This window comes from Pseudophryne corroboree, chromosome 8 (genome assembly GCF_028390025.1).
Source record: "Pseudophryne corroboree isolate aPseCor3 chromosome 8, aPseCor3.hap2, whole genome shotgun sequence".
Lineage (NCBI taxonomy): Eukaryota > Metazoa > Chordata > Amphibia > Anura > Myobatrachidae > Pseudophryne > Pseudophryne corroboree.
The window spans coordinates 11,290,395-11,314,854 of record NC_086451.1 but is presented as its reverse complement, the minus strand read 5'-3'; the positions used below and the strand labels follow the sequence as shown (position 1 = coordinate 11,314,854).

General features: G+C 46.9%; 1 long non-coding RNA gene across 1 annotated transcript in view; it reads left to right on the top strand.

Moving 5' to 3' along the window:
- The first annotated feature begins 1,358 nt into the window (after positions 1-1,358).
- Positions 1,359-24,460, top strand: part of LOC134947414 (uncharacterized) — a 95,978-nt gene continuing 72,876 nt past the window's right edge. The window contains exons 1-2 of the long non-coding RNA XR_010182547.1: positions 1,359-1,461; positions 8,738-8,876. This is a non-coding gene — a long non-coding RNA (uncharacterized LOC134947414). The remainder of the gene's footprint in view (positions 1,462-8,737; positions 8,877-24,460) is intronic.

Below are 24,460 nucleotides of genomic sequence, written 5' to 3'. Positions count from 1 at the left end.
ATACTAAGGATCCCCTGAATATATGTACAGTTGACTGCAGCAGATATTAGAGATCAGCAGCGAATCCCGTGACACTTCTCTCCTGCCCGCTACCTCTGGCCACTGTGCAGCAGCGCAGCGGCCTATCAGGCAGGGATTGCTGGCAGCTGCCACCCCGGTCCCTCCACAGCCCAGCACCGCCAGCTACACAGCGGTCAGCAGTAGTGGGCATGGGAGAAGTGATAGCCAGAGTTACCTTACGTTAACTGAAATATCCAGGCCCGCCGCTGGCCGCTCAGCAAAGGGACGCAGTGCAGGGATTAGCCAGGCTGGAGAGGCGCTCTCCCTGCTCTGCATCCCCGTGCTGAGCTGCTGTCCCTGCCGACTGCTGCGCCTGTCACACTCTATGGGCTATTTCACACGCTGCGGTTTTGCCCAGAAGGCACTGACGGATGCCAAAAAGCCAGACAAAGTTTGTCCGGCTTTTTGGCATCCGTCAGTGCCTTACACACACAACGGTTTTCTGCCGTGTTTAATGCTGTGCGCATGCGCCGCAGCAGCACGGCACATAAAACCCGTTGTGTGTGAAAGCGCACATTCAAACACTCTGCTCACTGCCCTTAAGGACGGCACGGCCCCGGCACAGCAGCCGGATTTTCCGGGGATATTTACGGCTGCAACCAGGCAGTCGGGCCGGGGCCGTGCTGTGTGAAAGGACCCCACACCTTACATTATTCATTAGAATACCGGCTTTTTCCTGTCCGGTGGAAACCGCAGCGTGTAAAATAGCCCTATGACCGGCAGCGGCGCCAGCGGCATGAAGCCTCCTCTCACCTCCCCGCCCCTGTGACAGTGCAGTGGTCGTGCAGGACCCAAAAGGGGGAGGGGCTACACTGGAATAAGGGGCAGAGCTACACGGAAGCAGGCTGCAGCCCCCTGCTACACAGGAGGATGAGCTGCCACAGACTTTTTTAGGTAAGTGTGTGTGTGTGTGTGTGTGTGTGTGTGTGTGTATGTGTGTATGTGTGACTGTGCGGCATAATGTGTGTAAGCGTCACTGATACAGGGGGTATTATGTGCGCTGTCCCTTTGTAAAGTATGGGAGGGCGCAAATTTATAATTTGCAGGGGGGCGCCGATTTCGAACACCCTAGCACCGACCCTGCATGTATCCCTTCCTCATGGCCGTAACTGGGTGGGGGCTAAGGGGTCACATGCCCCGGGCGCCAGGACCTCTACCCGTCTCCGTCAGTCAGCTGCTTCTCCAAGCGTCCGCCAATATTAGTGTGTATTTATACTTATATACACTTTTTTTCTTTCCTTTTTTTTAGATGGTTTGTTATCCTTGTAATAAGTTATTTGCTCTGTATCACTACCAGGTGAGATTCTCCGTGACGCCGCGGCCGGCGTCCCGTATTGACGTCATTTCACTGAACGGGTGCGGTGGACGCTGGGTACCACGGACGGTCTGGCGGGTATAAAGGTATGTTTTTTGCTCACATTGTATTGTCCTGATGAAAATGTTATAATATAACAATGAAACGTTGACTATTAGACACAGTCTTGTCTCCTTCTTTGGTGCTCTGAGTGCCGCCGACAGTTTATATATATATATATATATATATATATATATGGGGACCCTGTGTGTTTCTCATGAAAGGCACCGGCTATCATGCTGTTTTGTATTTAGGTGTCAGGTCCGGGTGTTTTTGTGAATCCGTTAACCCGGGACCAACCACAGGTGTAGGTGCTGGGGTATGAAGAAAGCAGGGAGGACGAAGAAAGTTCCATTCCATATATTTATTGAAATTAACAATTCCAGTAAAGAGTTAAATGACAAGTTGTTAATCATCATATCATACTGAAGTATTGCAGGAATGGCAGAAATAATATGCAGGATAAATCTCAAAGACAAATAAAAGAAATGTTCATGGTACTGTATATAAAACAAGCTGATGAATAAATGTTGAATTGTCCAAATATAAACAAGCTTTGATGCTGAACTGCAGAATGTGATTAACTGGATAATGCAGACATGAAGAAATAACTGTAAAGATTTGCAATGGAGTTTTGAGAGTTAACTGAGAGACTGTGAAGAATTATCCTTGTTATGACAACATAGCAAATATAAAGTACTGAATAGGGTTACTTGCGGGTTCCGGAGATCACTGTGAAACTGTAGTAGATGACAAGGTGATGAATGGGTTAAATGCAGAGTTGAACAAACGAACAGCTGAGGGAAATGGAATCCTCCAAACTTTGTATGGTAGACAGACAAGGTAACCTCATGCAAGACTCTGGGAATTCAACTGTTTCCAGTAGGTGTGCAATTAACTGACAGCACAGCAGAGAGCCGGTGGATCTTTCAGCAGTGAAGGCTGCAGACGGACCTCTGGGAACGGAGGCGATATCTGGACCACGGGAATCACACAGGAATGCACGGAGAGAGCTCAGAGCTAGAGCACAGCGTTGATACAACAAAGCACTGGCCCAGAACCCGCAGAGGTGAGAAACTGGTTCGTGACAGTACCCCCTCTTCTAAGGGTGGTCTCCGAACACCTTTGAACCTTATCAGGATTTTTGGAGAAGTATTTCTGTACCAGTCTTGGAGCATGAACATCTTCAGAGAAAACCCAGGATCTCTCCTCCGGACCGTAACCCTTCCAGTCGACCAGAAACTGTAAACGTCCATATCGGGAACATGAGTCCACAATCTCTTTAACCTCAAATTCCTCATTCTGCAAAGAGTGAACTTTAGGAGATTTGGACTGGGTAGTACGGAACTTATTGAGAATCAAAGGCTTCAGTAAAGATGTATGAAAGGCGTTAGGAATTCTCAAAGACGGTGGCAACTTGACTTTGTATGACACATGGTTGAGTACTTTTACAATGGGAAATGGACCAATAAACTTGGGAGCAAATTTCTTAGAAGGAACTTTGAACCTGAGATTGCGCGTAGAAATCCAAACTTGGTCTCCCACCTTGTAATTCGGTACAGCTTTACGTTTTCTATCTGCAAAAGATTTATAACGAGCGGAAGTTTTGACCAACGACTTACGCACACAACTCCAGATTCTGGATAGACGTTGAAGCTCTTGATCTGCTGCTGGAACCTCTAGGGCTGGCAATGGATGGAACTCCGGCACACGAGGATGAAAGCCGAAGTTAACATAAAAGGGCGTAGATTCTGAAGACAAATGGAAGAGATTATTATGAGCAAATTCTGCCAATGGAAGGTAGTCAACCCAGTCATCCTGTGAGGACGATATATATAGCCGGAGAAATGTTTCAAGGTCTTGGTTTACTCTCTCAGTTTGTCCATCTGTCTGAGGATGATATGCAGAAGAAAAGTTCAACTTGACATTTAAAGACGAACAAAGCGACCTCCAAAACTTGGCCACAAACTGTGTTCCCCGATCAGAGATGATCTCTCGAGGAAGGCCATGCAACTTGAAGATTTCAGAGATGAACAATCTGGCTAATAAAGGGGCTGATGGTAACCCAGTTAATGGAATGAAATGTGCCATTTTCGAAAATCGATCCACTATCACCCAAATGGTATTTCGCCCTTTTGATGGAGGTAGATCGGTCACGAAATCCATTGAGATATGAGTCCATGGTTGTTTGGGTATGGATAATGGATGTAATAAACCTGGTGGAGAACTTCTTGGACTCTTATGTTGGGCACATTTAGGACATGCTGCTATAAAGTCTTGGACATCGGCTTTGAGACGTGGCCACCAATAAGACTGTTGAATAAATTTGAGAGTCTTTAGAACCCCAGGGTGACCCATGAAGGGGGAGGAGTGAGCCCAGGTAAGCAGCTGTTTTCGAAGATTTGTGGCGACAAAGGTCTTGCCAGGCGGAGGAACTGGAGAGGTTCGAGTCATTAAAAAGGACGTATGATTCACAATGGCTTGATTCGTGGTAGCATCATTTGATTCAGAAGAAGCAAAGGACCGAGAAAGGGCATCTGCCTTTTTGTTCTGAGATCCTGGACGATAGGTGAGCTTGAAATTAAATCGTGTGAAGAATAGCGCCCATCGAGCTTGTCGTGGATTTAAGCACTGAGCTGACTGCAGATATAGAAGATTCTTATGATCAGTATAAACTGTAATGCGATGTTGTGCTCCTTCTAGAAGGTATCTCCACTCCTCAAATGCCAACTTGATGGCAAGTAATTCTTGCTCACCGATTGCATAATTACGCTCGGCCGGGAGGAACTTACGGGAGAAATATCCGCAGGGATGGACTTTTTTATCTTCAAAGACTTGGGATAACACAGCTCCTACTGCTTCTGTAGATGCATCCACCTCTAGTAGAAAGGGACGATTCAAATCAGGCTGTCGAAGAATGGGGGCTGACACAAAGGCTTGCTTTAAATCAGAGAAGGCTTTGATTGCTTCAGAAGACCAGTTCGTAGGATTTGCTCCCTTGCGAGTTAGGGCTGTGATGGGAGCAGCTAACGTAGAATAATTCTTAATGAATCTCCTATAGAAATTAGCAAAGCCAAGAAATCGCTGAATCCCCTTGAGAGTTGTAGGAGTGGACCAATCTCGGATAGCTTGCGTCTCTGGGATGGATAGCGGATAAATTTGTCCCCTAGGAGGGGTTTTGCCCGGAACCAGGACGACTGGGCAGTCCCATTCGCGATGAGGAGGTAGAGAGTCTGCTGCTTGTTTACTGGAAACATCCGCAAAGGATTGATACACCGGAGGTAGATCGAGAAGGCTAATTGACCGGAGAGGTACAATTGAAGCTACACAGTCCTTGGTACAAGATTTACCCCACGAAAGGACTTCCATGGTTTGCCAATTAAGTTGAGGATTATGTTTCTGCAGCCAAGGTAAACCAAGTATCACATCTTGAGAGGCTTTGGGAATCACGTAGAAGGAGAGGTATTCGGAATGGAGCACACCAACTTTCATCTTGAGACATACGGTTCGATGAGTAATTATACCATCTGGAATTCGACTTCCATCCACTGCTGTAACAGCAACTGCTGCTTCCAGAGACATGGTTTGAACTTTAGACCGTATGACAAAGGCTGAGGAGATGAAGTTCTCGGCTGCCCCGGAATCTAGGAGAGCTGAAACTTTCACTGTAGAACTTGGAACTTCTAATTTAATGGACAAGGTTGGCTCTTTCCCAGAACGTGATTCTAAAGTAACTCCTAGCTTAACCTCTCTTGAATAAGCTAGGAGGCGAGAGTTTCCCGGTCGGAGTTTGCAGAATTTAACTAAATGTTCGGAGGACCCACAGTACATGCAGAGGTTACCCTGTCGACGACGAAGTCGTTCCTCCTCTGTGAGGCGAGAGCGCCCAATCAGCATAGGTTCTTCTGTCGTTACCGGAGACTGTGATGAAGAATCTTGTTGAGGCCAAGGATGATAACGTGGACTGGATCGCTCTGCCCTGGATTTCTCTAAACTTCGCTCCCTGTAACGTAGGTCAAGTTTGTTACAGAGAGAAATCAATTCATCCAGTTTAGTTGGCACATCCCGGATAGTTAAATCATCCTTGATTCTCTCTGAAAGTCCATTCCAAAATGCGGCGATCAGGGCCTCCTCATTCCAGTTTAACTCTGAAGACAACGTGCGAAACTGAATAATATATTGACTGACAGGACGTAAACTTTGACGTAGACGGAGAATCTCCAAAGATGCTGAGGTGGTCCTGCCTGGTTCGTCAAAGATTCTCCGGAAGGATGATACGAACTCCTTGTAATTAGAGAGGATAGGATCACCTCTTTCCCATAATGGTGATGCCCACTCCAGAGCCTGACCGGAGAGGAGGGCAATAATATATGCAACCTTAGAACGAGCTGATGGGAAACTAGCGGATAACAGTTCGAACTGGATCTCGCATTGATTCAGGAATCCTCTGCAAAGTTTTGGAGTTCCGTCAAACTTACTCGGAGAGGGTAACTGCAAGCGGGACGTAGGCAGCGTCACAGGAGAAGCTGTAGTGGTTACTGGGACAACCGGAGTTGGAATCTGGACTTGAGACGTTTTAATAGCCGTATGAAGAGTCTCTAAACGGTCTGCCAAAGTTTGCATAAACTGCACTATTTGTGTCTGTATAGACTCCTGGTTTTCCAGACGGGAAAGGATATCTGACGTAGCACCGCCTCCTGTGAATTGGTCACTTGACGGATCCATGTGGCCAGTGCTTACTGTCAGGTCCGGGTGTTTTTGTGAATCCGTTAACCCGGGACCAACCACAGGTGTAGGTGCTGGGGTATGAAGAAAGCATGGAGAACGAAGAAAGTTCCATTCCATATATTTATTGAAAAATTAACAATTCCAGTAAAGAGTTAAATGACAAGTTGTTAATCATCATATCATACTGAAGTATTGCAGGAATGGCAGAAATAATATGCAGGATAAATCTCAAAGACAAATAAAAGAAATGTTCATGGTACTGTATATAAAACAAGCTGATGAATAAATGTTGAATTGTCCAAATATAAACAAGCTTTGATGCTGAACTGCAGAATGTGATTAACTGGATAATGCAGACATGAAGAAATAACTGTAAAGATTTGCAATGGAGTTTTGAGAGTTAACTGAGAGACTGTGAAGAATTATCCTTGTTATGGTAACATAGAAAATATAAAGTACTGAATAGGGTTACTTGCGGGTTCCGGAGATCACTGTGAAACTGTAGTAGATGACAAGGTGATGAATGGGTTAAATGCAGAGTTGAACAAACGAACAGCTGAGGGAAATGGAATCCTCCAAACTTTGTATGGTAGACAGACAAGGTAACCTCATGCAAGACTCTGGGAATTCAACTGTTTCCAGTAGGTGAGCAATTAACTGACAGCACAGCGGAGAGCCGGTGGATCTTTCAGCAGTGAAGGCTGCAGACGGACCTCTGGGAACGGAGGCGATATCTGGACCACGGGAATCACACAGGAATGCACGGAGAGAGCTCAGAGCTAGAGCAGAGCGTTGATACAACAAAGCACTGGCCCAGAACCCGCAGAGGTGAGAAACCGGTTCGTGACATTAGGAGAGTAGTGCCGCTGACTGCAGGTGTGTGTGTGTGTGTGTGTGTGTGTGTGTGTATATATATATATATATATATATATATATGTAGAGAGAGAGAGAGAGAGAGGATATATATACTGTATATATAGATCATCGATAGACAAAACAATTCAGATAGTCCCATTAAACTCACCTCAAACCACAGTAGTACCGAGATTTGCTACTTGGATGTATGTATACAGCTGAGAGAGGGACAGTTGGGGACCACCCTTTACAAAAAACCCACGGACAGGAACACCTTACTCCGGGCTGAAAGTTCACATCCTAAAGCCATGATACGCAGTTTGCCTTACTCCCAGTTACTTAGGGTATGTAGGAACAACACCAATGCAGATACACGGATGAGGCAACTAGACAAGATGATTTTGAAATTCTCTGAGAGAGGATATTCCCTTGTGGAACTTAGGAAAGCACGAGAGAGAGCTCTGTGCAATTTTCAGAAGCAATCTAAACGTCAGTCCAAAGTCCTACCCAAGGATACTATACCTTGGGTGACTGAATATAATTCGAACAGTCCTGCCCTAGTGAAGCAAGTCAAAGGGTTATGGCAGATGGTCACTTCAGACCCTGACTTGAAGTGTTTCCATAACAGTAAACTCATGCCGAGTTACTCCAAGGGTAGGAATTTGAAAGACTTGGTAGTCAAAACTGACATCACAAAATTTGATGCCAAGAATGCATCCAGGCATTTTTTAAGCAAAAGGAATGGCTGCTTTAAATGCCTTGGATGTACCACCTGCTCCTTTTTCTTAGTGGGGGAGACTTTTCCACACCCTCACACAGGCCAACGGCTAAAAATTAGATGGCCACTCACTTGTACATCTCGGTACGTAGTCTACGTGATAGTATGCCCATGCGGGCTCTACTACGTGGGCAAAACCGAATGCCAATTAAAAATCAGACTAACTCAACACAGGTCGGCCATTCGGGCGGCCCTCATCTCAGGGACTAGCGAACAGCCAGTGGCACGACATTTCGCCACACATCAACATAGCTTGGCCAGTTTAAGATACAGGGCCATCGACCATGTACCGGCATCTACACGGGGGGGTGACAGGGGGAAGAAATTACTCCAACTGGAATCCAGGTGGATTTTTCGCCTTGACTGTTTGACCCCCAGGGGGCTAAATGAGTCCCTTGGCCTCATTAGCTTTTTATAAAAAGATCATAAAAAGACAGAAAAGCATATAATAAACACCACACTGGCGAATAAAGTGCCTTGGCAGCGTCCATAACTATCAGCTTAGTCTAGGGGTTTAGGGATTAGGAACCATGAGTTTAGCACCACTAATATTATAATCATCGGTCCTTGTGAGGTCATCACTACAATTTATCCACATTGCAGATTAGTACTTAAAGAGATAGGTGACTGTTTATTGATTAAGCAGTCCCCCGGTTGAATTGCCTTCTAAAATTAGATCTTGGGGGTCTTTATGCACTTTAAAATACAAAATGCATCCTATTTACACTTGAAAGGGCTCAAACGCCATGGTTATTATATTGACGCAGCCTCCAGGGTAAGGGATAACACACTGGTTTTTTAATTCTCAAAAAAAACTTTGACTGTATGTTATTATTGCACATGTGTTTTTATTAGTTTTAGTAGGCACACTCCAGCTCTTGTGGAGCGCGATACTGATTTGTGTGCCGGCATGTCATTTTATGGAGTCACTAAAGATATACCTTTTCTGTGTTTTGTTACAGGGCTCCCAGCGCGTTGCCAGGGGAACCAGTCAGCGTGATTACGTCACTTCCGGCCGGGCTGTGAGCCGCGACCGGAAGTGCGGGATGTGCGACGCCTGGGCACTCCGTGGTCCACGCAGCTGGGAGTCGTGATTATGGGGTAAGTGGGCTTTTATGTATGGTATATATACAATTGATTTTGCACTTGCACTTTGTCTGAGGAAGGGGATGCGTCCCCGAAACGTCACCTGTCATTTTCAATAAATACTTCACGGAGTGAAGCTCGTTTCACATCTTTTCAAGTCTGTGAGTGCCACCTGTTTTTCTTCGCTACATGTGGGTGGACTAGCATGTCCACAAGGAAGGGCACCTCAGCCGGCTAATAGGAGGAGTGCCGGGGCAGATTCTGGATATATATATATATATATATTTTATTATTATTACTTTTTTTGTGTGTGTGCGGTGGTGGTGGTGGTGGTGGTGGGGGAAGGTGTGTGTGTGTGTGTGGGGGGGGGGGGCGCTAAATTACTGCCTTGCCCCGGGTGCCGAAAATCCTAGTTTCGTCCCTGCCTTCCTCCTCCAGATGCGTGCACCTTTGGACTTGCGTCAGACTCAAAAAAAGGCGCTTTGTGTTTTAAAGACCATTGTAGGATTTTAAAGGCACTAAAATTCAACAAATGCATAAACATGAACTTGCACATTCAAAAAAGCATTGTCTATCTGCACTATTCTCTGGCGGAGTTCAGGACCTTCCAGCTGGTGCACCCATCCCTAGCGCTGTCTACGGAAACATTCGCTAGTACTGGGCGCGGCGGTTTGAGCAAAACCATTTTTTAAAATCCACTTTATAATGTGATATTTGTCAGGTTCCAGGGACTCGATTTGCAGACAATTTATGCCTCATCCTTGCATCAAAAATGCTAAATGCAACAGGCCATAAACACTTTGAGTTTTCAGTTTTATATTTTTTGCGATTAGTGTATCTCGTAAATTGGGGCGAACGTGTGAAAATTAGATTAAGGAGAACTCACAGCTGCCTTTTTTCATGCCTGGAACAATAATTATGATCCGCTGCTACAATTTCCAGCTCTGATCGCCCAACGCTCCTGGGAAATGATTGGGGTCTTAACACCCCCCCCCCCCCCCCTTTCCCTGTTCCCCGCCTAACGCTTGCTGATGGAGTATTGGAGATGCTGGTGCAGACCTGTATTATTACAGTACGATTGTGTTTGTGATAGGATTGACCTGTGGCAGAGAAGAGGCAAGGTGGCAGATCCCTGGGGAGTTATGGGAATCTTCTGTGTTGATAAAAGGGAAATTATATTTTGAGTGACGAGTGCTGCGGATAATTATCATACCTCCAGCGTCAGCCGGGAACATGGCTCCCCTTACACTGATGTGGGATTGGTGAGGAATGCAAACACAGGCCGCAATTGGGACATGGAAAATACATAGAGGTCCTATAACGTACTTTGGCCCTCATTCCGAGTTGTTCGCTTGTTATTTTTCATCGCATCGCAGCGATGTTCGCACTGCGGCTGCGCCAAGTAAATTTGCTAAGAAGTTAGGTATTTTACTCACGGCATTACGAGGTTTTTTCTTCGTTCTGGTGATCGTAATGTGATTGACAGGAAGTGGGTGTTTCTGGGCGGAAACTGGCCATTTTATGGGAGTGTGTGAAAAAACGCTGCCGTTTCTGGGAAAAACGCGGGAGTGGCTGGAGAAACGGTGGAGTGTCTGGGCGAACGCTGGGTGTGTTTGTGACGTCAAACCAGGAACGACAAGCACTGAACTGATCGCAGTGTAGGAGTAAGTCTCAAGCTACTCAGAAACTGCTAAGGAAAATCATTTCGCAATATTGCGAATACATCGTTCGCAATTCAGCTAAGCTAAGATTCACTCCCAGAGGGCGGCGGCTTAGCGTGTGCATTGCTGCGAAAAGCGGCTAGCGGGCGAACAACTCGGAATGAGGGCCTTTAGACAGAGATCTCCAGATAGCGATCCTCTGTCACCTATTGTTTTTATCGATAGAACAAATATGCTGAGCGGAACAATTTGCAAATTGCAGCTTCCCCTGTCCCATCTTATCCGCATGGTGTCTCTAAGGGGTGCATGTGCTAAGCAGTGATAAAAGTGGAGAAGTGAGCCAGTGGAGAAATTTACCATGGCAACCAATCAGCTGCTCTGTACAATTGTAGAGTATGCAAATTAGAAATGTTACGTCAATGCTGATTGGTTGCCATGGGCAACTTCTCCACTGGCTCACTTCTCCACTTTTATCACTGCTTAGTACATGTCCCCCTTAATGTCTTAATGTCTTTGTAACCCTAAACAGACCTCTTGTCAATGAACCACACTGAGATCCATTTAGGAAGGTGGTAGTTCTACTGGCACGCCATAGAGACGACATATGTTGTACCTATCCGGCCCACATTCCACAGGACAGACGGCCAGGGAAGCCCCTGACTCTCCCAAAGGTATTGGACAGGAAAAATCGGCATTCACCTGGCTATAGATAAAGAAAGGTTACATATATGTATAAAAATGACAGCTTCCAACATTTATCACCTACGGGGGAGACACTTCTAGTAATAACTAGTGCAGAGTATATCTTCCCACCTGTCTCGCTGTGGTAATGTGGGGATATTGTCTATTTCTTCATGTGCTGCACAGATGTGAGGCCCATTACCACAGATACCTTCATGTTAGGGCTTAATGAAGCATACCTTGCCGTCACCAGCCAAATGCACAGAACTCTCTGATTGCATTAAAACAAACACAGAAAGGCATGTGGCTGAGGAGGGGGCTGGTAGGCCATGTTGCTGAGGAGGGGGCTGGTAGGCCATGTTGCTGAGGAGGGGGCTGGTAGGCCATGTTGCTGAGGAGGGGGCTGGTAGGCTATGTTGCTGAGGAGGAGGGCGGTATGCCATGTTGCTGAGGAGGGGGGCTGGTAGGCTATGTTGCTGAGGAGGACCAGTAGGCCATGTTATTGAGGAGAGGGTCAGTAGGCCATGTTGCTGAGGAGGAGGCCGGTAGTCCATTTTGTTGAGGAGGGGGCCGAGGGATTGGCTGGCCAGATCTGCCACACTTGCCGCCAGATTTGATGCTGATCCTATGCCATCAGTTACCCAGTTTCATGTGGCTGGGTTCCCCAATTCACCCGCCCCTCCCTGCTGGAAATGCACCAGATTGCTTCATGTAGCTGGTTCACCCATCACCCACCCCTCCCTGCTGGAAATGCACCAGATTGCGTCATGTGGCTGGTTCCCCCATCACCCACCCTCCCTGCTGGAAATGCACCAGATTGCTTCATGTAGCTGGTTCACCCATCACCCACCCCTCCCTGCTGGAAATGCACCAGATTGCGTCATGTGGCTGGTTCCCCCATCACCCACCCTCCCTGCTGGAAATGCACCAGATTGCTTCATGTAGCTGGTTCACCCATCACCCACCCCTCCCTGCTGGAAATGCACCAGATTGCGTCATGTGGCTGGTTCCCGTTCACCCACCCTCCCTGCTGGAAATGCACCAGATTGCTTCATGTAGCTGGTTCACCCATCACCCACCCCTCCCTGCTGGAAATGCACCAGATTGCGTCAAGTGGCTGGGTTCCCGTTCACCCACCCTCCCTGCTGGAAATGCACCAGATTGCTTCATGTGCCTGGGTTCCCCCATCACCCACCCTCCCTGCTGGAAATGTACCAGATTGCGTCATGTGGCTGGGTCCCCGTTCACCCACCCCTCCCTGCTGGAAATGCTCCAGATTGCGTCATGTGGCTGGGTCCCCGTTCACCCACCCCTCCTTGCTGGAAATGCACCAGATTGCTCCATGTGGCTGGGTCCCCCATCACCCGCCCTCCCTGCTGGAAATGCTCCAGATTGCATCATGTGGCTGGTTCCCCCCATCACCCACCCCTCCTTGCTGGAAATACACCAGATTGCTTCATGTAGCTGGTCCGCCCATCACCTGCCCCTCCCTGCAGGAAATACACCAGATTGCTTCATGTGGATGGTCCCCCCCAATACCCGCCCTCCCTGCTGGAAATGCACCAGATTGCTTCATGTGGCTGGTTCCCCCCATCACCCACCCCTCCCTGCTGGAAATGCTCCAGATTGCGTCATGTGGCTGGTTCCCCCATCACCCGCCCTCCCTCCTGGAAATGCTCCAGATTGCGTCATGTGGCTGGTTCCCCCATCACCCGCCCTCCCTGCTGGAAATGTACCAGATTGCTTCATATGGCTGGTTCCCCCATCACCCGCCCTCCCTACTGGTAATGTACCAGATTGCTTCATGTGGCTGGTTCCCCGTTCACCCGCCCTCCCTGCTGGAAATGCACCAGATTGTGTCATGTGGCTGGTTCCCTCATCACCCGCCCCTCCCTGCTGGAAATGCACCAGATTGCGTCTTGTGGCTGGTTCCCCCATCACCCGCCCTCCCTGCTGGAAATGCACCAGATTGCGTCATGTGGCTGGTTCCCTCATCACCCGCCCTCCCTGCTGGAAATGCACCAGATTGCTTCATGTGGCTGGTTCCCTCATCACCCACCCTCCTTGCTGCAAATGCACCAGATTGCTTCATGTGGCTGGTCCCCCATCACCCGCCCTCCCTGCTGGAAATGCACCAGATTGCTCCATGTGGCTGGGTCCCCCTATCACCCGCCCTCCCTGCTGGAAAAGCACCAGATTGCGTCATGTGGCTGGTTCCCCCATCACCCGCCCTCCCTGCTGGAAAAGCACCAGATTGTGTCATGTGGCTGGTTCCCCCATCACCCGCCCTCCCTACTGGTAATGTACCAGATTGCTTCATGTGGCTGGTTCCCCGTTCACCCGCCCTCCCTGCTGGAAATGCACCAGATTGTGTCATGTGGCTGGTTCCCTCATCACCCGCCCCTCCCTGCTGGAAATGCACCAGATTGCGTCTTGTGGCTGGTTCCCCCATCACCCGCCCTCCCTGCTGGAAATGCACCAGATTGCGTCATGTGGCTGGTTCCCTCATCACCCGCCCTCCCTGCTGGAAATGCACCAGATTGCTTCATGTGGCTGGTTCCCTCATCACCCACCCTCCTTGCTGCAAATGCACCAGATTGCTTCATGTGGCTGGTCCCCCATCACCCGCCCTCCCTGCTGGAAATGCACCAGATTGCGTCATGTGGCTGGTTCCCTCAACACCCGCCCTCCCTGCTGGAAATGCACCAGATTGCGTCTTGTGGCTGGTTCCCCCATCACCCGCCCTCCCTGCTGGAAATGCACCAGATTGCGTCATGTGGCTGGTTCCCTCAACACCCGCCCTCCCTGCTGGAAATGCTCCAGATTGCTTCATGTGGCTGGTTCCCCCCATCACCCGCCCTCCCTGCTGGAAATGTACCAGATTGCGTCATGTGGCTGGTTCCCCATCACCCGCCCTCCATGCTAGAAATGCTCCAGATTGCTTCATGTGGCTGGTTCCCCCAACACCCGCCCTCCCTGCTGGAAATGCACCAGATTGCTTCATGTGGCTGGTTCCCTCATCACCCACCTCTCCCTGCTGGAAATGCTCCAGATTGCGTCATGTGGCTTGGTCCCCGTTCACCCGCCCTCCCTGCTGGAAATGCACCAGATTGCTCCATGTGGCTGGGTCCCCCTATCACCCGCCCTCCCTGCTGGAAAAGCACCAGATTGCGTCATGTGGCTGGTTCCCCCCATCACCCGCCCTCCCTGCTGGAAAAGCACCAGATTACGTCATGTGGCTGGGTCCCCCATCACCATACCCTCTGATAAAGCTAAATATTTATCGTATATACAACCCTTTATGAGGTCTAAGAACACTGTACGCTGTTTACTTAAGAAGTACCGTAAGGGTACGCAAGTTGCGTAACGATCGCTCAGCCGTAGGCGAGACGCTCAAGCGTCACGTTCGCTCACGGCCCAGAGATCACAGACAAGCACTCTGTTGGCTATGACTAACGTAATGATTCGCTATGGCGTAGCGGACGCTCGAGACCACGAGGAGATCACCAGCGGCGCAGACGCTCACAACGCTATACCTTTATGTCTAAACCTATTATTAATGAAATACACAGAATACCTTAATGTGAATACAGGGTGTAAGTGCAACCTTGTGTAACCTGACTAACTACAAAGCTGCTTGAGCGTCACCGACGCTCAAGTGAACACTTAAAACTATGAGAAAATACACAGATACTGGTTTAGGGTCCAAAGCCTATTATCTGTATTATAACTATTATACTTGCAAAAAGAATCACAGTACAAATGATACACTACAATATAACAGAGACTTCCTAACCAAATAACTATACAGGAAATACAATACAATACTATGCTGATCTAATACAATACAATACTAGTCAATGGGAGATACGAGAGAAGGAGAAGAGAGAGTGAGAGAGAGAGATATATATATGAGAGAAATGGCTCACAGAAAGACAATGATTACGGAGAGAAACTTACGCACAAGGGTAAACGATCGCATGCGCCTGGACATCCAGCACCCGATTTTCAGCAATGAGAACCGTTGAAGAGTGAGAGCTGGATGTGGTCGGCCTGCCTATTTATGCCCCACACACAATGCAATCTTACAGTCCCTACAATCCCATTGTCCATTGGACGTCGGAATTCGGCCCTGCATCATAACAAAAGGTCATAGGTTGATTCATACAGGTGGGCTGTGACGATTTCAAACAGCTCAGGTGGGTGGGGAACTAGGTTTCCCGCCGCATACCTGAGTATGAGTAAATAGTAGAAATGGACATAAACTTCTTATGTCCATAACTATTCGCACGAGCGATTAATACGCTCCAAACCAACACCGGAATATTGCTATTTAAATACTCTTCCGATGGGTACCAAACACTACTGCATGACTCCTGTTAGACCCTTCCTACGATACAAAGAGGGATTCCTCAGCTCAGGGACATTCTATATTAACCAAACTTTCAGAATCTATCAAAGGGACCATGATCTACAAACTACATTAATTGTGAAAATATGTAATGAATGAGTCGCACGCTACGACTACATAAACTCTACCGTAAATACGCATACCGTGCGCCCGCGGGTGCACGCTATTGCGGGTATGCGCCTTCACGGGAGAGCGTACGCATGCGCAGCGCGGACCAGTGTGCGGTGCAAATATGGCAGTGTGTATGGGGATATTTTTCTGACTTTGACAGTCCACCCTTTGGCAGTCAATAATAACTGCCACCTCCTGAAAACATTTCAAAAGGAGAAAAATATATGTCAGGGGTTAATTCATTTCCATGGTTGGGTGAGGGAGGAGAGAGGAGTAGGTGTGAAGAGGGTATGACCTAGTGTGATAGCAGAAGCATGTGTGTATGAGTCCATGTTTGGGGGGGTCATGTATCATCGTGCCGTACGTGTTGTAAATCAAGCTTCGAGGTATTGCGAAGTATACATTTGAATTCCTTCTTATCCTGTGGTACAGGTCTGTGGATGGGCTGTCAAACTTTACCGAGCTCTTTTCGGATTTTGAACAAAATGGGGAGCACATTTTAGTTGATGATACATGAATGGGGGGATATGTGATTGCTGATATCTGTGCCTGCATTCCCTTTACTATATGTGTTATTACCTGAGGGTTGTAGAGATGAAGATAAAGAACACTTATGGGGAATGCAATGATATTCTATGTCAGGTAAATGTACATCTGTCGTTGAAGTTTTGTTCGGCATCTGTTGAGAGTCGTCTTCTTTGCGCTGTATTGCTCCTTGGGCATGAGCAAATAGCTTTGTCAGTGCCATCAGATTTACAAAAAAAATGTTGGGCTAGCGTGAGTTTAAAAATACTAGGGAAACTGGGGATCCATGGCAAAGTTCATCAAATGTCCATTTCTCAAGTGGTCAAAACTTCATCTTTGGTGCTTGTCTGTTGTCTGTATAGCGTCTCGTCAACTTCCTCGTCCAAGGGGGTCTTTGTATCTTGGAGAAAAGCAGAAAAACAGGTGAAAGAAACGGACCGTATAATCGCATTTTTCATCACATCCTGGTTTCTATCATTGGGTCATAAATCAAATCCAGGTTAATTACAGTTTCCTCACTCCTCAAGCTCATCACTTTTGTACTTTGTTTGCACCTCATTAAAGCCTGCCCGCATCTAAATATCAATCCAATAGATATAACAACACCTAAGATACATAGGAGGAACTTTCCAACATCCATTATGACTCCTTGAGCCCAGTCTCCTAAACCGGAGAACCAATTTCGCGGGTTCAACCATGACACCCAACCAGTCAGCTCATTACCTACAGCAGCAAGGGTGAGATTGTGTTTTCGACGAAATTCCCACTTCAATTGGAGAATATCGTCCATCTTTTGGTCTATGACCTCTACCGGATCCTCGGTGCTATTGGTGATATACGTGCAACACTTTATGCCGTACTGTGTTGCCAATGTAACACAATATCCGCCTGTTACTGCTGTAAGATAATTAAGAACCATCCTATGCTGAACTAGTTCTGTTTTATAAGCTTGAAGTTCTCTTCCAGTGTATCTGAATGTGTCATCATACATTTCAGTGATATTATCTAACAAATTGGCGAGTGCGGAAATGTATCTATAATTCATCACTCCTCGAGCGGTGCGAGTGAAATCTAACGCTACCAGAACCTGAATCCCGGTGGATTCATGGATAAGATCAGAGGCCGGGTGCTCTAACCTTTCTGACAGTTGTCTTTTAACTCGGTGCTCGTAATGAGTGTGAGTATAAGGAGCTTGGGCACCACGGTGTATGTCCTTCATTTTGTCATGTGTAACAGTCATCACTTCAGGCAATACTTTTCCAATATAACACAATCCTTCAGAGTTTGGGGCAAGCCACTTGTACGCCTTTCTCCCGCATATGAAATATGCATCATCGGGGAGAACATATGGGACAGAGAAGGACATTACCATATTACACACCTTCCAGGTGAATTCTCCTGACCCTAATTCTTCCATCTGCTTAATGCACGTATCGGTTTGTACGATATGTGCACAGTATCCTGGTGATACTTCTCCAACTCTAGTAATCCTATTTCCTAAGGTATATCGATACCGGAAAGATTTTCCTCTACTGGCTATGTGGCGTACAAGCTCTGTATCTGTAGGCATTCTATCTGCTCTGTGTGAAAAGGTCATGGTAAGGTTGCTCCATGACACTTCCCAATTTCCCGGCTTACGGGGATTGGAGATATTAAAACATAAGAGGGACCTATCCACATGGTATTGGTGGAGCTTCAAACTAGGAGGGCTGGAGATGTTAAACCTCCGGTCCACCGGTCTCCCACCACTTAGCTCAAGTACCTCCCCTAACGTTAAAGGAAATGGCACTAGCCCTGATTTGCTATGACCCTGAGGTACTTGAGAGCATACCCAACAATCTGTTTGGTTTAATACGTTACCCACTAAGGAGTGATAGTCACTCAATGGATGCCGGTCCATATGGATATTAAAACTGGATTGGCATTTCTTTATGCACCCATCCTCAATCAAATTGTCACAGAGCCTACAGATACAGTTTTCTTCAGCTAACAATCCATCACAATTTCTTCTATCGGATCGTTTTCTGATACTCGCCTTTGCTTGTTGGCTTGGTTGATCTTGGAAAACTGCGCCTCCATCATCATAATCGGAACCCATTCCAGAACCTCTCTCGACCTCTATGGTACTCTCGCCGGAACAGACTGCTCTGGTCAACATCATGGTTAACATCAAAATCCGGATCACAGTCTCTTGGGGCAAGTCCATCTTTGAGGAGGAAATAGAGAAGAATGAGAAGGGGGAAAAATAAATTTTTAAGGGAGAGGGGGATGGGAAGTGGAGAAAACAATAAAAGGGAGAAGGGGGTCAACAACTGCTTTCGGTCTTCAAGGCTCAGGTGCCGCCTCAGTCCTCCTGGAACAGACACTCCAGTGATACAACCTCTACCGTCTGTTCCTTATCACGGGACTTCTCTGGATCAGCAACCTTTTTGCAGTGGGATGAATGGACCCAAGTCTCTCTCTCAGCAACCTTCAATGCTGTGGTGCTAGTCAATAAGACCTGGTATGGTCCTTCCCATCTATCAATAAGACAACCTGAGCGTAGAAAATTTCGTATCATTACATAATCCCCAGGTTCAATGTCATGACAATTACTATCTGGTAAATCAGGAATCACCAACTTCAGATTATCATTTTGATTCCTCAACTGTTTACTCATGTTAATCAAGTACTTTACAGTTACTTCATTGTTACATTTCAAATCATCCTGAGGGTTAATCATGACATGCGGTTGTCGACCAAACAAGATTTCAAAAGGGGACAGATTAAGAGGGGACCTGGGAGTGGTTCTGATACTGTACAATACAATGGGTAAAGCTTCTGGCCATGTCAATCCTGTCTCTGCCATCACTTTACTCAATTTATTTTTAATAGTGCTGTTCACTCTTTCGACCTTCGCACTCGCCTGTGGACGGTACGGAGTGTGTAGCTTGCTATCAATACCCATTAATTTACACATTCCTTGAAAGACATCACCGGTAAAATGGGTACCCCTATCACTTTCAATGATTCTAGGGATACCATATCTACATACAAATTCCTGCACAATTTTCTTAGCTGTAAACATAGCGGTATTTGTAGCTGCTGGAAATGCTTCGACCCAATTCGAGAAAACATCTATACAAACAAGTACATATTTCAAATTTCGACATGGGGGTAATTGAATGAAGTCAATTTGTATTACCTGGAAAGGGCCGCCGGCAGGTGGGATATGGGATGGTTCTGTAGGTATTGCTTTTCCAATATTCTTTCTCAGACAGGTAAGGCATGACATTGCTCTTTTACCCGCATGAGAGGAGAATCCTGGGGCGCACCAGTATGCTCTTACCAATTTGCACATCCCCTCCTTGCCTAGATGAGTCAGCCCGTGAGCTGCTTCAGCCAGACATGGAAGGTATGCCCTGGGGGCCACTGGTTTACCATGTCCATCCGTCCAGAGCCCTGAGGACTCCTGGCCATATCCCTTTGCCTTCCAGACTGCCCTTTCCTGTGTGGAACACAAATTCTGCATCTCACACAACTTCTGTGTGTTGATGGTATTAAATACCATCAGTTGTGTGGTGTCTGTCTGTATGGGGGTAGCAGCTGCTAACTTAGCAGCTTCGTCTGCTCGGCTGTTACCAAGTGATACCGGGTCTTGGCTATATGTATGTGCTTTACATTTGATAACAGCCACTCTGTCGGGTTCCTGTATCGCTGTTAGAAGCCTTTTTATGTGAGTTGCATGCGCTACCGGTGTACCAGCGGCCGTCATGAAGTTTCTGAGACGCCATAGGGCTCCGAAATCATGGACTACCCCGAATGCGTATCTAGAATCGGTGTAGATATTGGCTGACTTACCCTTAGCCAATTCACATGCTCTGGTTAGGGCGACCAGTTCAGCAACCTGGGCTGAGTGAGGTGGGCCTAGCGGTTCCGCTTCTATGGTGTCTTGGTCATCTACGACTGCGTATCCAGTACACAAGTCTCCCGAGTCTGACTGTCTGTGACAACTACCGTCCGTGTAGAACGTGAGTTCTGCATCTTCCAGTGGGTTGTCACTGATGTCAGGCCTTGCGGTAAAATTTTGGGTCAAATATTCCATACAATCATGTGTATCTTCCTTTGTATTGAATCCTCCTTCCCCAGCACTCTCACCTTCCACCCTTTGTGCCTGACCAGGCACACCTGGGAGATATGTTGCAGGATTTAATGCACTGCATCTCCTTATGGTGATGTTTACGGGGGCCATTAGTGCCAATTCCCATCTTGTAAACCTCGCTGATGAGACGTGTCTGGTTTGGGCAGAATTCAATAAGGCTGATACTGCATGTGGCGTATGGATTGTGAGGTTGTGGCCTAGCACGACGTCTTCGCTTTTTGTCACTAGCAATGCTATCGCAGCAACGCTTCGCAAGCATGTGGGGAGGGATCGCGCTACCGTGTCTAGCTGAGCGCTGTAGTATGCAACTGGCCTGCTGGCATCACCGTGTTTTTGGGTTAGTACACCTGCTGCGCAACCAGCACTTTCTGTTCCGTATAGTTCAAAGGGTTTCCCATAGTCTGGCATACCTAGTGCTGGCGCCTGCGTTAGGCACTGTTTGAGTCTCTCAAATGCTGTTTCGGATTCATCTGTATGCGAGATCCTATCAGGTTTGTTTGAGGAGACCATTTCCTGCAAAGGTAACGCCAATATGGAATACCCTGGGATCCAATTACGGCAATACCCACACATTCCTAAAAACGTCCTGATCTGTTGCTGGGTTTGTGGCAGTGTCATGTCTCTAATTGCTTGGATTCTATCAGCGGTCAGGTGTCTCAGTCCTTGTGTTAGACAGTGTCCCAAATATTTTACCTTAGTTTGGCATAATTGCAACTTGTCTTTGGACACCTTGTGTCCGGTGTCTGAAAGATGAAACAGGAGCTGTTTCGTATCCTTCAGAGATGCTTCCAGTGAATCTGAACACAGTAATAAATCGTCCACATACTGTATCAATACTGATCCACTGTCTGGTTGGAAAGACTGTAAACAATCATGCAAAGCCTGAGAAAATATACTTGGACTATCTATGAAACCTTGGGGCAACCGAGTCCATGTGTATTGGACTCCTCTGTATGTGAATGCAAACAAATATTGGCTGTCAGGGTGCAGAGGTACCGAAAAGAAAGCGGAGCAGAGGTCAATAACAGTGAAAAATTTGGCAGTGGGAGGGATTTGCATTAGGATGACAGCTGGATTTGGCACTACGGGGAACTGACTCTCAACTATTTTGTTAATCCCCCTTAGATCCTGCACTAGCCTGTAACCCCTCCCCCCACTCTTCTTAACAGGGAAGATGGGACTATTGGCAGTGCTGGACGTTCTTACTAGAATGCCCTGTTGTAGCAAGCGCTCTATTACTGGGTAAACTCCTAACTCCACCTCTGGCTTCAGAGGATATTGTGGGATTTTTGGAGCTATCCTACCATCTTTTACTTGTACCACTACTGGAGCTACGTTTGCCATTAATCCAGTGTCCTGTCCGTCTTTTGTCCAAAGTGACTCTGGTATCTGAGATGTCATCTCTTCTATTTGGGATGGATTCCTATTTGTCATAATGGTATGTGACATTAATTTTGATGGGGAGTCTAACATGTCTCGCACTTCCTGAGCGTGTTTCTCAGGTATGTCCAAGAATACACCTTCAGGAGTACAATAAATGACGCACCCCATTTTACACAGTAAGTCTCTTCCCAGGAGATTGGTTGGTGCCGATGCAGCCAGCAAAAAGGAATGCTTGGTATGCAAAGGCCCTATTGTAATCTCGGCTGGTTTGCTAACAGGGTAGTGCTGGACTACTCCTGTTACTCCCATGGCTGGAATTGTCCTACCAGTGGTTCTCATGCCCACTGTCGAATTTATCACTGACTTGGCCGCCCCTGTGTCTACAAGAAAGTTTAAAGTTTTACCAGCTACATTGATTGCGACCTCGGGTTCACTTTCAAGGTTGGCAATTAATTTTACTGGCTGCAGATTACAGGTATGGCCACACCCCTATTGGGTATGGTGACCTCCCTGAATCCCGCTGGCAGCAACTACTTGTGAGGGAGATAGTTGGGAACTACCAGAGGCATGCCAGTCTCTGTTTGGGGGATATCTTTTTGTTTCCCCTGTATGTGGCTCATAACTCCGTTTCTGCGGACCTTGCTCCCAATGTCGTGTGTCGTGTCGTTGTCTAGGGGTTTGGTATGAGTTTCGTGGATTCTTTACTCTACAATCTCGTGCCATGTGTCCCTGTTTGTGACAAGAATAACAAGTAACCATACTTGACTTACCCACAGGATTTGGTGATATAAACAAAGGCTGCCTTGTGGTCAGAGCCTGTATACTTACTGACATTAATTTGTCACCTTGTTGTTCCCTGTGTCTAGTGATGTTTCTGTCGTGATCAATAGCAACCTCTCTCAAAGTAGCCACAGACAGACCTCGCCAACAAGGTTGCGTGGTCTGTACCCTAGTCTTCAATGACTCTTTTAAACCATCCATCAGTACCGATACTGCTACTTCCCGATGGTTTGTGTCTGTTTTAATGTCCTCTATACCTGTGTATTTTGCCATTTCTAATAATGCTCTGTGAAAATACTCTGCAGCTGTCTCTGACTCCTTCTGTTTAATGGAGAATATCTTATTCCATTTAGCTACTGCTGGGAAATACTCTTTTAGCTGCAAGTTTATTCTTTTCACATTATCTTGGTTGTACACATCTGTAAGAGGTACATCATGATCTAGTCCGCAATCAGCTAAAAATTGAGTTGCGTCGACATTTGAGGGTAAACACGCTCTCAGCAATATCTGCCAGTCTTTGTTGTTGGGCTCTACAGTGTTACCTAAGTCTCTGATGTATTTTTGACTGGCAACTAAGTCTTTTCTAGGGTCAGGAAATTCAGACACTATGGTCCTTAATTCCATTCGGGAAAATGGAGTGTACATGGCGATGTTCCTAATGGGAGTGGCTCCTGATGCGTCTGTTTTCCCCATTTGGCACTGCTATTACTCTAACAGGTGTAATTCTAACAACCTCATTCTGTGTAGATTCTACAGGCTGTGGTGAAATAGTTTCAGCATAATGCATGGTGCCGTACTTACCAGTTGATACGACCTCACCTATCCCTCCGCTAGGGACCTTTACTAATCTCGTGGGTGGAGCTGTGCCTACTGTGGTCTCTGCTATGGTGGCTGCTAGAGAGAGCGCTGAAATCGTTGCCGATTCGTCCTCTTGATCACACTCCTGAGGAAAGTTCAAAACAGGGTACAACTTGCACGGGTTAATACTTGCATGGGTTAATGAGTTAACATTATCATTAACATTTACACAGTTACTAAGTGATTTTGTGTTACACCTTAGTGCGTCTTTCTCCGTAATCAACTTCTCTCCTGATATATATGGTGGCGGCGGGGCCGTGGCAATTAGTTTTCTGTTAGAGCCAGATCCCGCCGCCTGAGCCAAACCTCTCTGTATCTCACCTTCCTGTTGCCACAACTGTAAATAATCATAATGCTGAATTCGTCTCTTTGTTGATTTTATGAGACATATCCTCCTCCTTAAATTTTGTAACACTTCTGAGCTGAAGCTCCCTATTCTTGGGAATTTCTCCCCGTCATGCACAGTCATTCTCTCCCATTCATCACATAAAGTTTCTGTGTGACTTCCATATTTCTCACACATGATATACCTGGCCGACCCAATTGGCCGGACCACTGAATCAACCCGAACCGAGGTTGATCGCCCCCTACCTGAACAAGTGGCCCCCATAGTTCAAAAGTGTTGCTTTATTTAGCCAACCCTTTACGAAAAAACCAAATGCCAACAATAGGCTGACGGTGGCGGTTTACCGAGTACCCCACTCACTCGCCCACGCCGGCCTATACGACCTGATCACACCGATATGGTGCTGGCGTACTCGACCTAGGGCCCCTGCGACCTGAACCTCTATTTACTGGAACCTGTGAGGGTTATCCGAAGAACACTTACTCTTTCCAGTAACTATTGGTTGCTGGATAGTTCCTGAGTGAGCAGCGAACTTCCCTTAAAATAAAAAAATTACACAAATCACGTTAGAGTGTACAGATAGCGTTTGTGACCCCTTTACTCTAATGGTATTAGGTCAGATTACTAACTACTGCACACACTTACGTGCGGTCCAGTCGTTCAGTACACAAACAACTAAGCTTATGTACGGAAAGACCAATG